Raw genomic sequence first — 14,415 nt, 5'->3', positions numbered from 1 at the left:
TGCAGGAAGTCACCTCTCCAGGCCATCCACCGGACAACAATAGAGAGAAGGGGGGAAAAGAGGAAGGAGAGAGAGAGTGGGAGAAGGAGAGAGAAGGAGAGAGAGGGGGAGAGAGAGAGCAAGAGAGGTAGGAAAGGAGAGTGACAGTGAGAATGAGAATGTGCTAGAGAGTTCTATTGATCAGGTTCTACTGAGCTATTGATCACTGGAACTAAGCTCTTTTGTGCCCATTCGTACTTTTAAAAACAAACAGTCTGTGGTTTTAATTGATAACTGCATGTGTTTCCCCCCTGACTCTTAAATGCTACCTATTACTGAACGTCTTACTGACTGTTTTACCGACTGTGCATTTTTGACTGTTGTTTGTATCATATTGTTTAACCTATTTGTGTGTTATACGTGCTGCGCGCTCTCCCTGACAGGTCGTCATTGTAAATAAGAATTTAGTGTTAATTGACTTACCTGTATAAATAGAAAAAGGTGCTGATTAAGTTAGATATTTGCAAATCTGATTTATTGACCATGCACATCATCAGGGTCGATGCTAATGGGATGTGCTATATTATGGGTGGAATACACTGGTATAGACTTCACCGTGAAATACTTGCTTAAGAGCCTTTCCCAACGATGCAGAGTTTAAAAATGATAATATAAATGTAAATAAAATAGTAACACAAAAGGAATAAAATGTATGCACAGGAATGGAGCTATATACAGGGAGTACCAGTACCAGATCAATGTGCAGAGGTACTAGGTATTTGAGGTAGATTCAATGCATTCGGAAAGTATTCAAACACCTTGACTGTTACCACATTTTGTTACGTTACAGAATTTTTCTAAAAACACAATACCCCATAATGACAAAGCAAAAACAGGGTTTTTAGAAATGTGTGCAGATTTATAAAAAACAACAACTGACATATCACACACATAAGTATTCAGACCCTCATCTTATCTATGAACATAGACAGGGCTCTAACTCCTCTAGCTCCACAATGAGATAGGGTGCAGGACCAGGCAGCAGGCTGTTAGCCAGTCAGTGTAGTCAGTGTAGTGTAGTCAGCTCAGCTATTCCCATCTAGGTTGGGCAAAACTAAACATGGCGGTGTTCACCTTAGCAATCTCACTGGAATAAAAACCTCCTCCATTCCTGTCATTATTGAAAGAGATTGTGATATCTCACATCTCAAAATAGGGCTACTTAATGTTAGATCCCTCACTTCCAAGGCAGTTATAGTCAATGAACTAATCACTGATCATAATCTTGATGTGACAGGCCTGACAGAAACATGGCTTAAGCCAGATGAATTTACTTAAATGACGCCTCTCCTCCTGGTTACACTAGTGACCATATCCCCCGCACATCCCGCAAAGGCGCATGTTTTGCTAACATTTACGATAGCAAATTTCAATTTACACAAAAAAAATGACTGCGTTTTTGTCTTTTGAGCTTCTAGTCATGAAATGTAATCAACCTACTCAATCACTTTTTATAGCTACTGTTTACAGGCATCCTGGGCCGTATACAGCGTTCCTCACTGAGTTCCCTGAATTCCTATCGGACCTTGTAGTCATGGCAGATAATATTCACATTTTTGGTGATTTTAATATTCACATGGAAAAGTCCACAGACCCACTCCAAAAGGCTTTCGGAGCCATCAACAACTCAGTGGGTTTTGGCCAACATGTCTCTGGACCTACTCACTGGACCTAGTGTTGTCCCGTGGAATAAATATTGTGGACCTTAATGTTTTTCCTCATAATCCTGGACTATCGGACCATCGTTTTATTATGTTTGCAATCGTAACAAATCATCTGCTCAGACCACAACCAAGGATCATCAAAAGCCGTGCTATAAATTCTCGGACAACCCAAAGATTCCTAGATGCCCTTCCAGACTCCCTCCATCTACCCAAGGATGTCAGAGTACAACAATTGGTTAACCACCTAACTGAGGAACTTAATTTAACCTTGAATAATACTCTAGATGCAGTCACACTGCAAAAAACTAAAAACATTTGTCATAAGAAACTAGCTCCCTGGTATACAGAAAATACCTGAGCCCTGAAGCAAGCTTCCAGAAAATTGAAACAGAAATGGCGCTACACCAAACTGGAAGTATTCCGATTAGCTTGGAAAGACAGTATCGTGCAGTATCGAAGACCCCTCACTGTTGCACGATCATCCTATTTTTCCAATTTAATTGAGGAGAATAAGAACCATCCTCAATTTCTTTTTGATACTGTCGCAAAGCTAACTAAAAAGCAGCATTCCCCAAGAGAGGATGGCTTTCACTTCAGCAGTGATAAATTAATGAACTTCTTTGATGAAAAGATCATGATCATTAGAAAGCAAATTATGAACTCCTACATATTTATCCAAAGGTCAGTTGTCCTGAGTCTGCACAACACTGTGAGGACCTAGGATCAAGGGAGACACTCAAGTCTTTTAATACTATATCTCTTCACACATTGATGAAAATAGTCATGGCCTCTAAACCTTCAAGCTGCATACTGGACCCTATTCCGACTAAACTACTGAAAGAGCTGCTTCCTGTGCTTGGCCCTCCTATGTTGAACATAGTAAACACCTCCCTGTCCACCGGATGTGTACTAAACTAACTAAAAGTGGCAGTAATAAAGACTCTCTTGAAAAAGCCAAACCTTGACCGGGAAAATATAAAAAAACTATTGGCCTATATCAAGTCTCACATTCCTCTCAACATTTTTTGAAAAAGCTGTTGCGCAGCAACTTACTGCCTTTCTGAAGACTAACAATGTATACGAAACGCTTCAGTCTGGTTTTAGACCCCATCACAGCACTGAGACTGCACTTGTGAAGATGGTAAATTACCTTTTAATGGCGTCACACCAAGGCTCTGCATCTGTCCTCGTGCTCCAAGACCTTAGTGCTGCTTTTGATACCATCAATCACCACATTCTTTTGGAGAGATTGGAAACTCAAATTGGTCTACACGGACAAGTTCTGGCCTGGTTTAGATCTTATCTGTCAGAAAGATATCAGTTTGTCTTTGTGGGTGGTTTGTCCTCTGACAAATCAACTGTAAATATCGGTGTTCCTCAAGGTTGCTTTTTAGGACCACAACTGTTTTCACTATATATTTTACCTCTTGTTGATGTCATTCGGAAACATATTGTTAACTTTCACTGCTATGCAGACAATACACAGCTGTACATTTCGATGAAACATGGTGAAGCCCCAAAATTGCCCTCTTTGGAAGCCTGTGTTTCAGACATAAGGAAGTGTATGGAGGCAACATTTTTACTTTTAAACTCAGACAAAACAGAGATGCTTGTTCTAGGTCCCAAGAAACAAAGAGATCTTCTGTTGGATCTGACAATTAATCTTGATGGTTGTACAGTCGTCTCAAATAAAACTGTAAAGGACCTCAACGTTACTCTGGATCCTGATCTGTTTCAAGGACAGCTTTTTTCCATCTATGTAAAATGGCAAAAATCTGACATTTTTTGTCCAAAATGGATGCAGAAAAATTAATCCATGCTTTTGTCACTTCTAGATTAGACTATTGCAATGCTCTACTTTCTGGCTACTCGGATAAAGCACTAAATAAACTTCAGTTAGGGCTAAACACGACTGCTAGAATCTAGCCTCTCTACACTGGCTTCCTGTTAAGGCTAGGCTGATTTCAATGTTTTACTGCTAACCTACAAAGCGTTACATGGGCTTGCTCCTATCTATCTTTCCGATTTGGTCCGGATTTACGGAGGCTGAGTCACTGGCTTTTCTGGTGCTTTTCCATGCCGTCCCTAGGAGGGGTGCTTCACTTGAGTGGGTTGAGTCTCTGACGTGATCTTCCTGTCCGGGTTGGCGCCCCCCTCGGGTTCGTGCCATGGGGAGATCTTTGTGGGCTATACTCGGCCTTGATTCAGGGCAGTAAGTTGGTGGTTGAAGATATCCCTCTAGTGGTGTGGGGGCTGTGCTTTGGCAAAGTGGGTGGGGTTATATCCTGCCTGGTTGGCCCTGTCCGAGGGTATAGTCGGACGGGGCCACAGTGTCTCCCGACCCCTCTTGTCTCAGCTTCCAGTAATTGTTCTGCAATAGTTTCTGTGGCAGGGGGTTGGGTCAGTCTCTTATATGTGGAGAATTTCACCTCTCTTATCCGGTGTCTTGTGTGAATTTAAGTATGCTCCCTCTAATTCTCTATTTCTCTCTCTTTCTCATTCTCCTCTCTCGGAGGACCTGAGCCCTAGGACCATGCCTCAGGACTACCTGGCCTGATGACTGCTTGCTGTCTCTAGTCCACCTGGTCATGCTACTGCTCCATTTTCAACGGTTCTGCCTGCGGCTATGGAACCCTGACCTGTTCACCAGACATACTACCTTGTCCTGCACCTGCTGTTTTCAACTCTCTCTCTCTACCACACCTGCTGTCTCTAACTCTGAATGATCGGCTGTGAAAAGCCAACTGACATTTACTCCTGAGGTGCTGACCTGTTGCACCCTCTACAACCACTGTGACTATTATTATTTGACCATGCTAGTCATCTATGAACGTTTGAACATCTTGGTCATATACTGTTATAATCTCCACCCCTCAGAGCCTGGTTCCTCTCTAGGTTTCTTCCTAGGTTCCTGCCTTTCTAGGGAGTTTTTCCTAGCCACCGTGCTTCTATGTCTGCATTGCTTGCTGTTTGGGGTTTTAGGCTGGGTTTCTGTATAGCACTTTGTGACATCGGCTGATGTAAAAAGGGATTTATAAATAAAGTTGATTGATTGATTGACTTTACTCAGTACTTTGTTGAAGCACCTTTGGCAGCAATTACAGCCTTGAGTCTTCTTGGGTATGACGCTACAAGCTTGGCACACTTGTATTTGAGGAGTTTCTCCTATTATTTCATGCAGATCCTCTCAAGCTCTGTCAGGTTGGATTGGGAGTGTCTCTGCACAGCTATTTTCAGGTCTTTCCAGAGATGTTCAATCGGGTTCAAGTCAGGGTTCTGGCTGGGCCACTAAAGGACATTCAGAGACTTGCACCAATGCCACTCCTGCGTTGTCTTGGCCGTGTGCTTGGGGTCATTGTCCTTTTGGAAGGTGAACCTTCGCCCCAGTTTGAGGTCCTGAGCACTCTGGAGCAGGTTCATCAGACCAGAGAATCTCCAAGCAGGCTACCATATGCCTTTTACTGAGGAGTGGCTTCCATCTGGCCACTCTACCATAAAGGCCTGACCAAGGCCCTTCTCCCCCAATTTGCTCTGACATGCACCGTCAACTGTGGGATCTTACTTAGACACGTGTGTGCCTTTCCAAATCATGTCCAATCAATTGAATTTACCACAGGTGGACTCCAATCAAGTTTTAGAAACATCTCAAGGGTGATAAATGGAAACAGGATGCACCTGAGCTCAATTTTGAGTCTCATAGCAAAGGGTTTGAATACGTACTGTATGTAAATAAGGTATTTCTCTTTCTATTTTTAATACATTTGCAAAATGTAAAATAAAGCTGTTTTCACTTTGTCATTATGGGGTATTGTGTGTAGATTGATGAGGAATTGTTTTTATTTAATCCATTTTAGAATAAGGCTGTAACGTAACAAAATGTGGAAAAGGGGAAGGGTTCTTCTTAATTTCTGAATGCACTGTATGTACATGTTGGCAGGGTAAAGTGACTAGGCATCAGGATAGATAATTATGAGAGTAAAATAAAGAACAGAGCGGTAGCAGCAAGATGTGTGTGTGTGTGTGTGTGTGTGTGTGTGAGAGAGAGAGAGTGTGTGTGTAATGTGTGTGTAATGTGTATATATGTGTGTTTGTGTTGTGGCGGTATACGTGTGTACGTTATGTGTGTATGTCAGTGGTGGTCGGTTGAGGGAGGATTTTTTGTTTTCATGAGCATGGCCTTCTAATACAGCATGTTGGATGACTATTCATATTCCATTCACCCAGTTCATTGTAACATTGATAGGTTTAGGCTACTACATGATACTCAAATTTTCCCTATACCTATCATGAGGTTGCAACAACCTAGCATATGAAGGAAAGTTTACAACGTAGGTGCACACAGGTCGAGATACATTTTTTAGATGACAGACAGTGACACATGGAAGAACAATAACACGTTAAATACCGCTTTGCACACTCTTGCCTGCATCTAGCTTATCTAGGGTGTAATCATTAGTTGCAAATGAGAGTTTCTATTGGACAAATTCAGGTATTTTTATCCCCGTTTAGTTTGCTTCTGTTTAAGAAATGTTTTTCAACAGAATCGGCGGAATGAATATACCCCTGATCATGCATAAACACAGTTCACTTTCATAGCAGCCACGTTGTATTCCTTCTCACCTCTATGCACTCTCCTCCTCCTCTTATATTTTCCCTTCATTTGTGGACTTCAATGAACAACACATCAGCTGTATGTGAACAGGTGAAAAAACCTATCCAAGCCAAACCATGTCATAACTGCTACACACAGCCTATGTCATTGTCCCCATATTAGCTAAAGTAATGTCCTAGTCAACATAGCTAATAGAACTAATGCATTAGTAAACCCACTACAATCATGCAGTAACGTTACAGTGTATAGTCAGTAAGCAGTTACACCGGCGGGCCCCGTGGCAATAAATGAATAAAACCAAAAGGTTACCTTGACTTGAAAGAGTTCCAGTGTTTTGTTGGATAGTCATAGCCAGCTAGCTAACATAGCATCCCTCTGTTTGAGCCGGGTGTAACTAAACTAGCCGCCTGCATTTTTTAGCTAAGTAAGTGAAACTGAAAGTGAAAAAAATGATGAATCTCTAATTGGTTGAAAACTGTTAAACTATTGTATTTCTCCCTCTTTGAGTAAACTACTCACGACATCTTATGCACTGCAATGCTAGTTAGCTCTGTAGCTTATTCTTTCAGTATTAGATTCATTCTCTGATTCTTTGATTGGGTGGACAACATGTCAGTTCATACTGCAAGAGCTCTGATAGGTTGGAGGACGTCCTCCGGAAGTTGTCATAATTACTGTTTAAGTCTATGGAAGGGGGTGAGAACCAAGAGCCTCCTAGGTTTTGTATTGAAGTCAACGTACCAATATGAACAAGGAAGCTAGCTGTCCTCTGGCTACACCATGGTGCTACCCTACAGAGTGCTGTTGATGCTAGTGTAGACCTTCACTGCAAAACAGTGTGTTTTAATCAATTATTTGGTGATGTGAATATATTTAGAATAGTTTTATCTAAAAAGGATAACTTTTTCAATGTTTTATCATTTTTATTTTTATGAAATTCACTGAGGAGGATGGGCCTCCCCTTCTTCCTCTGAGGAGCCTCCACTGGTGTGTGGAACGTATGTTGTGTATGTGGATGCGTGTGGGATTTTGTGTGAGTGAATGAGTGAATGAGTGAGTGAGTGAGTGAGTGAGTGTGTATATGGTGAATATATATTGTCTAGTGAGTGTGCGTAGGGTCAGTTCAAGATAGTCGTTGGAAATAGTTCAGGTACCATTAATGAACTATTTAGCAGTCTGGCTAATTAGCAGGCTTATGCCTTGGGAATAGAAACTTGGGTGGCTGGAATTTTTTTTGGGGCCTTCCTTTGACACCGCCTGATATATAGGTTCTGGGTGGCAGGGAGCTCGACCCCAGTGATGTAATGGGCTGTCCGCACCACTCTCTGTAGCACTTTGCGGTCAAGGGCGGTGCATTTGCCATACCAAGCGGTGATGCAGTCAGTCAAGATGCTCTCTCGATGGTGTAGCTGTATAACCTTTTGAGGATCCGAGGGCCCATGCCAAATCTTTTCAGCCTCCTGAGGGGGAAATGGTGCAGCCGTGCCCTCTTCACGACTGTGTGGGTGTGTGTGGACCATGTTAAGTCCTTAGTGATGTGGACACCCATGTGCCGAGGAACTACTGTATTTAAAATTGGTGTCTGTCAAGTGATCCTAGATTCAATGGACAGAGGCAGGTTCCTGCTTGGAATCAGAAATGTATGTCCACCCAGCCCAGCAGACTAGGGATGGGCACGCCATCAGATGACCCTTCCCTGCCCGGTGCTCTTCACTGGATTATGAATATACTCGTTCCACAGATTTTCCCCTCTGCTTTTCGTTCTTCAGCGGTGATTGAGTGTGGCTGGACGGGGGGGAAGCCTGGGCCACAGGGAACATGAAAATCTCAGTTTACACTCCGAGACATGTTCATGTTTCACACCAGAGACTCTTGATGTACCTTGCAGCCATTTTCTCCTCCCTCTCGCTGTCAATGATGCCCCCAAGACTCTAAGATCCACCCTCCATCCTCACTGGCCCTTCATGTCTAGTTCAGATGTACAAAGCATATGTTCACATCTTCAACTGACAAAAAATTCCTCAATCTTTCTCTCACTTTATATGGCCTTCTTTACACCATTTTGTACAGTTTAGGGGACCAATAGTATTGGGAAAAATTCACTTATATGTGTGTTAATAAAGTAATCAAAAGTTAAGTATTTGGTCCCATATTCACAGCATGCAATGATTATATCAAGCTTGTGACTCTACAAACTTGTTGGAAGCAAATTTTGCTGTTGGTTATGAATGTGTCAGATTATTTTGTGCCCAATAGAAATGAATGGTAAATAATGTGTCATTTTGGAGTCCCTTTTATTGTAAGTAAGAATAGAATATGTTTCTAATCACTTTTGACTACTTTAATACAAATTAATTTGTCCCAACACATTTGGCCCCCTAAAATGGGGGGACAATGTACAAAAAGTGCTGTAATTTCTAAACGGTTCACCCAGTATGATGAATATACCCTCAAATTTAAGATGACAGTCTGCATTTTAACCTCATAGTCATTGTATAATTTCAAATTCAAAGTGCTGGAGTACGGAGCCAAAACTGTCCCAATACGTTTGGAGCTCTCTGTATGTAGCCAATGTAAGGGATTTACCAAAACAACAACAACAACAGCAACAACACAAAAGCAATCCACACCTGTTATACAGTATGTGCTTATAGAGCAGTTTCTGCAGAAGCACACTGTAGCTGCTCTGAGAAGGGTCATGTATCATTTCTGCAGCAGTTTAAACAGGTCTTCCAATTAGCAGTCAGGTAAACACAGGCCTGGGGTCAGCCGGGAAGCCTTGTGAATGAAATTAAAGCTGACTGCTTTACAACAGCTCCCAGTGTGAGCCAGATTGATTTATTCACAAGGAAGCCTCCCTGTTCCGTTCTATAGGTGTTCTCACTGGTCCTCCTGCTGCACAGCCCTTTTCGAACACAATCAATAACAATCATCTTTGTCCTTATGCTATGGTAAGAGTTACATGAGGACACACAATACTGCATTGTTTACTTCATGACGAAGTTGAATGTAGGGTTAGTGGCTTGAAGAAAGTGAGTGTAGGCTAAAGATGGTGTGAGGTGTTGGATGTCCCCTCGTTGGTGTGTCTTGTCACAGCAAGCGTCAAGGATCCGATAGGGTTGACTGACAGCTTCAGCTTCTTAATGTTCTTAAGTTCACGTGTCAACTTTGTTTTTATCAAAAATAATGTATGAGCCGACGTCTCTGTTCTGTCAACCTGAGAATCCTCCCTCTCTTCATCCATCTCCTCACCTTACCTCAGATTGTCTGTTACGTTATGTCGTTCATAGGGCTGAAATGGAGGGTAGTTTACTATGGACACGAACGCTTGTTATCCTGTCAACACAAATGATGTGCAAAGCAGAGGCATGTAGATGAGCTTCAGGGTCAGTCACAGAACTGACAATAAACCCGGTAATGACATAGCGAAGAGCAAGGCCCAGAGATGAGATGTGAGCGACTGCCATCCGGTCCTCTATAGGGTTATTGAAATGTGGGCACACAAACATGCCATCCGATATAGTCCACAGTCATCATATCAACAAGAGCATCAGAATGTCAAGGATGTCCAGGCCTGAAAGGCACAAATAATAGTAATATCAGTAATATCAATTATCACATCATTAAGAAACAGAGAACCATTCCTCCACGGTAATCTTCAGTCCTTTGAGATTGATTAGTCACATAGTTTATCCCGGAGGTATCTCAGTGTCCTTGACCCTTCAGCGGTCTCAAGTTGGAACCTAAAAACAAGAATTTCAGAGGACATTCCAAGATACCAAAAAGTTGAATAGAGGTGAAGATGACATGGTCAATTCTGTCTGAACATCTTTTCTATCTGTAGCTAGATATCCTTAACATCAGGGATGGGCAACTTTGATGGGGGTCGGGCCACAAAAAATCTGAACTCATCATGTAGGGGCACAGTAGCTTGTGGGTCTGCATAGCCACATTCATTTATTGACCCCAGTGACTGACATAACAAGAGAAAAACTGCTGATGAACAACCCAATTTCGAAATTGCACCTTGTGTATTCTACTATTCTAACTCTTAACAGTAAGTTGAGACCCCGAATGATGAGTTCCCAAAAAATAAATAACAATACTAATATTTGGGAAATTGATCGGCTGGCCTACAAAAGGAGCCAGTTGCCCATCCCTGCTTTACATCATCCTTTCTTTCTTTAAAGCTAGAGGAAATCCATTTCGGTGTCATGAAATGCATGCCAGAACCTCTTTTGTCCCACATAACAATGCCTGTTTTGGAGATTGTCAGTGCATTTCATTGCAGGCTCATATTGTGCCTGAGGGACAGCAGCTCGTCATAACCTCAACCAACACACCACAGTTCCAATGACTCCAAGAAAACAATGGGTTGCCAAACGTTCTGTTGTCACCAAATGGAGTAACTGAAGTGTTTGATTTTAGCTTGATAGGCGATTTTCCCGAGGCAGATAATTCATATTTAACTCGATAGGCTAGAGACAGGCTTTGAGCAAAGTCAAGACGCATAATAATAGAAGCAATTTAAACGTGAAAAACTAAATCATTCAAAAGTGTTTAGATCATAAGTCATCTCCAGTTTGCTTGACTCTAACATTCAATTAAAAATGGCTTCTTTTTACCTACTGCTGGCAGGCTCCGATAACTGTTTGGCCTTTGTGAACCTGCCACTCTCATATCCATTACTCAAGCAGAGGGAAGTAGGCCATTTCCAAACTCCCTCGCAAGGGTATGTTCATGCTGCAATTTTCAATTAAAAAAGTTATATTGTTTGGCAAATATGTGTAACGCTTGTAATTCACCTTTAACTGATTATTAATCCTGTTTGTGACCTCTGCCCCCTTCTCTCCTTTCAACTTGCTCCTGAGTGGAATCCAACCATCTCCGCAAATTATTATTGGAAGCTCCCCTGGAGAGACTGACATTTTGACCTTTCCATATCCAGTCATATCTTCACATAAACATTCCAATGTACGAGAGAGGAGCATTCCAGTGCTTTCATTACAACACAACCCCATAACAAACACGCTAGAAGCACTACCAAGACATAAACATGATGCACAGTCAAATATATTTGCTGGAGACTGGAGAAAAAAAAATGGCATAACAATTACACGTGGTCTGAGGCCGGTTGGACGTACTGCCAAATTCTCTGAAACAACGTTGGAGGCAGCTTATGGTAGAGAAATTAACATTCAATTATCTGGCAGCAGCTCTCTTGGACATCCATGCAGTCAGCATGCCAATTGCACACTCCCTCAAAACTTGAGACATCTGTGGCATTGTGCTGTGTGACAAAACTGCACATTTTAGAGTGGCCTTTTATTGTCCCCAGCACAAGGTGCACCTGTGTAATGACCATGCTGTTTAATCAGCTTCTTGATATGCCACACCTGTCAGGTGGATGGATTATCTTGGCAAAGGATAAATGCCCACTAGCAGGGATGTAAACAAATGTGTTAACAAAATTCTCAAAATTGGAGAGAAATAAGCTTTTTATGCATATGGAACATTTCTGGGAACTTTTATTTCAGCTCATGAAACACGGGAACAACACTTTACATGCTGCGTTTAGATTTTTGTTCTAGATAAAAGGTTACTGCTTGAAATGTAAAGATAGTTGTTATTTTCCCTTCAAATTTATCTGAAATGGGGTTACCAGAAAGAGTATAGTAGGGACTGTCATTCTATTTTGCAACTGATTTGCAATTGTGGAGCTAGGTCAATATTTGCATCTGTTGATGTATTCCTTTCTCTCCTGTCTTCCTCTTTGTGAAACGATCAGACGTTGATGTATTTGTTAGCGATGTCACTGGGAGTCTGGCCTGAGTCTCAGACAGATTGTGTTGCGGTTTAGATTAAAAGAAGAGGTCTGGTGTATAACTGCAACACAAGGAAACCGAAGTTGTTTTCAACAGCCACTGACTGGCAGCTACAGTCCCTTCCGAAGAGACATATTCATATTTTCATTTCTGCTGACTAATGTAACACTTTTAGTTGTAGATAATCCCTTTGACGCATATCATATGGATCTACATGGAAAGTCCATTTTACCTGCTTGCTTATGAATGATGAATTTCCTCTCCATCCCAAGTCGAGCTATATATATACATACTCACAGTGTAAAAATTAATGTGCCTCCTTGAAACACCAGAATTATGCCTTTGTGACGGATTATTTCTTTATTCATGTTGACTTTCGATGTGTCCACATTTTGTAAACTGCTCTAAATTTCTCTGGGAGACCATAAACATTTTGGAAGCCATTCTGCACATTTTAACTGTCAGCCTGCAACCATTCCCACTCATGGCTCCTCATCTATTCCTGCTCAGCTCTAAAAATACAACGGGCCATCGGATTCTCAGCCCCTCAAAGACCTGGCGTTGTGGCATGGAGAGGCCGGGAAAAACACCATTAGATAGATTTGAGGAAGACAGATGACCAGCGTCGAGCTGTGGGCTGGAGGCAAGGCCACAACAGTGTGTGTGTGGGGGGACGTATTTGGGCACAGAGATATCCAACTATCAAGGAGCCATTTGGAAGAGCCTGTCACCAGGAGAGAGTGCAATTCCCCGACAGATAGACTGAGGGGGAAGACATTAGTGTGAGAGTGAGAGCAGGAGAGCAGAGGAGGAGAGCAGGGGGGGCTGGGTTTAGGAGGGATGTGGGAGTGACGCTCCTCTCAAATGGAACACTAGGGACGATTAATACATGACCACCGGCAGGGGGTTAGTGCTGTTGGGAGGGCTGAATGGCCTGGGGTGGTAGGTGGGAGTTAATACCGCTTATCAGGATTACAGGGACGTTTGGGAAGGCTGGGGCAAGGCCAATTTAACACATGGAGACACACACTCAACACCGGAATCTGCCCCAGATAGGGTAGATTAGTGATTTGTCCATTTTTTTGCTCCATTATCAGCACCTCTATGAGTTGTGTGGCCAGTCTGGAATGGAAATAGGTCCTACAGCCAGACAGGGTGAATGTTTGGAATCCTCAGTACACACAGACGTCCCCTGATAGGAGAAATAAACTCTTCCCTCACGTATAGGCACAAGCACCCATTTTCTCGTCTTGTATATTGGGACAGCTTAGAATGCAAATATCCTGGCTTTCCTGTGTAAATAAACATGTTTTTCCTCATTCAGCTTTTCATTCAGTTATTTGTTCACTTCAGCTGCCTTAATGCTAATTACTATCACTCTGTTTTACAAGATCCAGCCTTGTTTGTGTTCATCACCTCTTGTTTAGATAGAGGATGTAGTGTGATCCTCATTCTGCACACCAGCTGGAGTTTTGATGAGAGACAGCCAGCATCGTTCCCTTCCTTCTCCTCATCCATTCTCAACAGAGTTTTGACAATGAACGGTGTAACCGTTGGACCATATATCTGCGATGTGATCTCGCTCTCTGACGATGTGGAAAGCAGCCATTACTAGGACAAGTGATTTTTCTTTCAGCGAGGTTCATGGGTCAATTGCTCTCTCTCATTCTATTAGATGGCAGAGTTGGCGGGATTGGAGTCTCGTTGCTAACCTGAGCTCTCCATTCCCACGCGTTCTTTGGTACTATTGAGACATCCGGTGGAACCCAGTTTGCTCTTCAGCTTTCGAAGCGCATTGTGTTTTACTTTATTGATAGTAACAAGACAGCGTTAGGTTTGTGTGCCATCTGAATAGAGCCCTGTGTATGTCCAGATTTATGTGCTCTCCTCTAAGTGAAAATCCCTGCCCAGTAAAATCTTTAAAACCCCATGCTGTCCTCATATTGAATAACTGTCAGCTGTCTTTAGATGACAGACTTTAGGGTTTTATTCCTCTACATGGCTATAAAGGTTTCATCAGCCACAACTCGAGTACAGGCAAATATATATCAGGCAATAAAAAGAGCAATGTTCATCATCTGTGTTAAAGAGGCGAGGCTGTCTGGGCATAGATGAACTGTCTGGGCAATTAAGCATGACATGGCGATTTCATTCCATAAGTGTTACAATACTGCATTTTTTAGCAACTATTTTTTTAATAATCTAAATGATCAGAGTATTATAAGATGAAAACAATCTGTGAGGGCATATTTTAGCAACTCTTTATCCCTTTACA

The sequence above is a fragment of the Salmo trutta genome, chromosome 35 (assembly GCF_901001165.1).
Source record: "Salmo trutta chromosome 35, fSalTru1.1, whole genome shotgun sequence".
Classification (NCBI taxonomy): domain Eukaryota; kingdom Metazoa; phylum Chordata; class Actinopteri; order Salmoniformes; family Salmonidae; genus Salmo; species Salmo trutta.
Note: the sequence above shows the minus strand (reverse complement) of the source record.